The 4,136-nt window shown below is 40.2% G+C and overlaps 1 long non-coding RNA gene across 1 annotated transcript in view; it reads left to right on the forward strand.

The window, feature by feature from the left end:
• LOC117944905 overlaps window positions 1–1,596 on the forward strand; it is a 12,915-nt gene extending 11,319 nt beyond the window's left edge. The window contains exon 3 of the long non-coding RNA XR_004656690.1: window positions 1,509–1,596. This is a non-coding gene — a long non-coding RNA (uncharacterized LOC117944905). The remainder of the gene's footprint in view (window positions 1–1,508) is intronic.
• Window positions 1,597–4,136: the final 2,540 nt, after the last annotated feature.

Raw genomic sequence — 4,136 nt, forward strand, 5'->3', positions numbered from 1 at the left:
TAACTGATGGAGATGAAACGCCTAAAAGTCCTCAAGGTGCATGACAGCCATGCAGGTGTGCAGCACTTACCCCCACCTAACCCCAACATAGCCATCGTTTGGAGCTAAAATATCCTGTAGGCATAGCAGCGGGCAGGGGATTAGCAGACACAATTACTATGCCTCACTTACTTTTTTACCACTCAACCGCATGTTTGAATCTCACTTGACAGAAACAGCCTTGTTGCTTCATGTGATTTGAACCACCTAAACCACTAAATGGATGTAGGAACTTCTGCTAAGGGACTGTATGAAAATGGTCAGAAAGGAGGGGAGGTGGGGGTATATTCGCTGAAGGGAGGATGGCATTGAAGTTTTTTTCCCCAGGTCCTAGGTAGTGTTTCATTTCATCCTTGCCTTGTGAGTTATACTGTAAAAAATTGAATTGTTTCATAAAAGTAGTTAAATGGCAAACAAGTATTTATGGTGTACCGCAAATCATGGGTTCTACCACATGCAGAAGACAGCAATCATGTCTCTGTATCCGGGCTTTATTTTCAATTTGCTAATAGGACCAATATGTCGGTTTTGAAACTGTGGATGTGGAAGTTTATGGTCAATAGGGATAGAATAGGGAACATTATCTCTCTAAAAGGCATTTGTTTTTTCACTAGCCAACATTTGCTTTCACTTTATTTAGCATTACAGCAGAACTATGGTAAAACCAAATATATTGTTATCCTATAGTATAATGCAACTTCAACATAAGTCAACTTGTTCTACCATTGGGTGAAGCAAAAACTTCACAGTGCTGAAGCCTCTCGCCCTATGCCGCCATAACCAGAACGCAGAATTTGTTATTTTTTCTCTAATTTTTGTCAAATGCCAATTCCACTCCTGATGTGTGGTTTGAGCTCTGTACAAATTATCCTGGTTGAATTCTTTTTTTTTTGCCTATCTGATGGAAGGGTCCAAACTAAATAATAACAACCCTGAGGATATAAAGTTCAGCCCCAAATAACTTTAGTACGGTCCCTAATGCAGGGTGTGTGTGTCCACTGGGAGTACTGGAATGATCGAACTGTGATGACATTTAAATTATTTTGCTAAATGCACCCATGAGGGTTTTTGGTTGTTTTTCTATGTCAAATTTACCAGCTAAGTATCAAGCGTTTCTGTAAGTAGTCCACGAATGGAAGCAAAATCATAAAATGGAAACAGCACAGGTGCCAAAACTTCATTTCCAAGGTACACAGAGCCTTGTCTATATCGCATGATGGATCAGACTAGCCTGCAGCCGCTGCTCCAAACTGAAATAACGTTATAAAAGCCTGCTAATGTTTTAACAGTAGTCTTTGTTACAGGTGGTCATACAGTATGTAGCTGAGAGCCAGAAGATGGAAAATATTTACAAAACTATGTCTGGAAAGAGCGCTGTGACAACAGGGCCAGAAACAGTGACATATGTACTGTAATGCCTTGGAAATAAATGGCAGTCAGAAATGATTAGTTTTAAAGGTCTGATGCAGAAAAGAACACAATCAGGTTCAGGTTACTTTATTGGTACCTGTGGGTAAACTAGGTTTACAGTAGAGGCAGGACATCCTTAAAACGTAGACAACCGCATAACATGCAACACACCATACATTAAAACATGGAACAGTCATGGAACAGTCATCCATAATGGTGCGAGAGGAGAATAAAAGTGAGGGCTTTTCCCTTGACAGATGAACACAAGAGGTCCACACTGAAAGAACAACACAGGGATGATTCAATTATCCACCATGGCTCTCGCACAGGGATAGTCCTTCTTCATGCCCCAAAGACTAATGTTTTTCCTCAGTGTAGTAAATTACTTTTATTTCCACTGCCAAGGAAAGTTCACCTGCACAGACGATCACAATGTATGCCCTCATATTTGTTACTGTGGCCTTTTAATTTGACCTGAGCCAACCTGTCATGCTCCATCAAACGTGGGAATCGGATACCTTAGGAACACAGGCGCCTTTGCTTTACGTTATGCCATCCACCCCGTCTGTGCCTTAACACACTGAGCCTGGGAGCAGAGAGAAAGTCACCCGCATCACATGAATCAAGCACTGTGACAGTGGTCCGTTGGGTCTGGGATCACACGGGGGATCACAAGTCTCTCTTTTTATTGCTCCCTCTCCCATCTTGGTTTGCTGGGGACGAGAGAGGCGGGATGGCCCTCTAAAGGCATATATTTCCGTTGATGAAGAGATAAATCAGATCATTTCTGGAGTAAGGAAGGGAGCACAGAGAAAGCCTTCTTGGTCGTCTCCCTTTGAGATGTAAATGGCACGGTGGCACTGAAAGAGGGCCAGGTGTCCGATGCAAAGAGGCAAAGCGTGACGGTGCATGCATTCCTCAGGGACCTAGACCATTAACTGTTGCTGTGCCTCATGTGGGCGAACATCAACAGATCCCATAATGGTCCATAATAGCCTTGGTGGAATGACACAACGGGTAAGTATGATTAATGCCTATTAACAGGTATTCTCTTTCAAATGAAAATACTTTCAAAATAATAATACTAATCATGTCTACTCACACTTTGCCTATCCACAGTTAGACTGATAATATTAAAGTAATAGTAATTGTGATGATAAAACAATGATTCCAGAATCACATGTAACTTGCTACCTTCTCTTGTAATCCCTGATGGCCAGAGGTCAACAGCTGAAGCTCACCCCTTGCCGGACGATTAGAAACAAATGAGTTGGCAGGCTTTCTGAGGTCATCAAGGTAGCAATTTGCAATGAACTTTTTTAAAGCCTTAGGCAAACCTTCAAATATCCCACACCTCAAGGTGGAGAAAAGAGGCATTTGGCAGTTCAAACAGTGAATTAAGAAAAGAATAGCAAGCTGTTATTAGTCTAAATGAGAGGTAAGACCAGAATTGACCTCTTTGGCTGGGGTGTGGGTGGGGGTGTGGGGGGGGTCAAAGGTCAAATATGTGTGTCTTTAATAGATAGACTACAGTGGCTCCACTACATTTTTTCATTTGCAGAATGCCCAGACAGATATACACCAGACCATGGACTCCCATTTGATAAGATTTTAGTTTTTCCATGTAATGCTATCTGAGCTGACATAATTGGCAGATTTAATTACACAGTGAATGAAGAAAAAAATGTGTTCACTGTCTAAATTCCATTTTATACATAAAGTAATGGGGAAATTTAACTAATCATCCTGCATTTAGGGAGTTCAAAAATCCCACTTTGGTAACCACTGCCGTCTTCAGTGGTTCTCAAACTTTTTTAAAGATACATTTCCAGATTTTTGGGAAGTATCGTGAGTTGCCTTTTTTTAAGGGGTTAGATGAGAATTGGGATGCCACTCTCGTACCAGTACGCTGCATGGAACGAGCAGCCAGTAAGCTTATTTTATCATGAAGACTGGATGCAAGGGTAACAGCTAGCCTGACTCTGTCCAAAAGTAGCAAAATCCACCTACAGAATTACGTAATCTCTAGAAATCTGCAATTATTTAAAGGTATTTACAGTATCAATGAAATCTAGGAATTCACACTTCCTTCTGATTTACTATTGGAAAGTACACATTTCTTAAGATTATGCGAGGTTATTCTTTCAAACAAAATTAGGTCATTTGCAAATAAAGATAACCAGTTTCTGAACATAGCCATATTGGGAAATACAGATTTGTGTGGAGCTGATAGTCTCAATTAGCTTTGAAGTAACTTATTTGGCCTTGGCCTAAATGTAACGGTCGTTCATTGATATGAAAAAGTTACACACTAAAGCTTTTAAAATTGTCCTTGAATTTTGTTCTAAGGTTATGTCACTAATCTTAACTGTGGACTTTTCCTGCATGTCTAATAAGATTTTTTTTTAAACAGTGATTTTAAGTCTTTTCTCACATTTTCCATTTTGATACCTTTAAAAATGTAATTGTCTATAGCTTTTAATTGAATTTTTATGAGGTGAAACATGAAAAAGCCACAGTAAAAAATGGAATTGAACACATTTCTTCTACAGGACCCAGGATGCCACAGTCCCATGCAGGTAAACCACTGCTCCATTTCAAAGGGATGACTCTGGGGCTCCATCTGGTGGTGGAAACAAGACCTTTACCCAACTTATGGTCATCAATAAAACATGCAACAAAAAAGG

This window comes from Etheostoma cragini, chromosome 5 (assembly GCF_013103735.1).
Source record: "Etheostoma cragini isolate CJK2018 chromosome 5, CSU_Ecrag_1.0, whole genome shotgun sequence".
In the NCBI taxonomy this organism is placed as follows: domain Eukaryota; kingdom Metazoa; phylum Chordata; class Actinopteri; order Perciformes; family Percidae; genus Etheostoma; species Etheostoma cragini.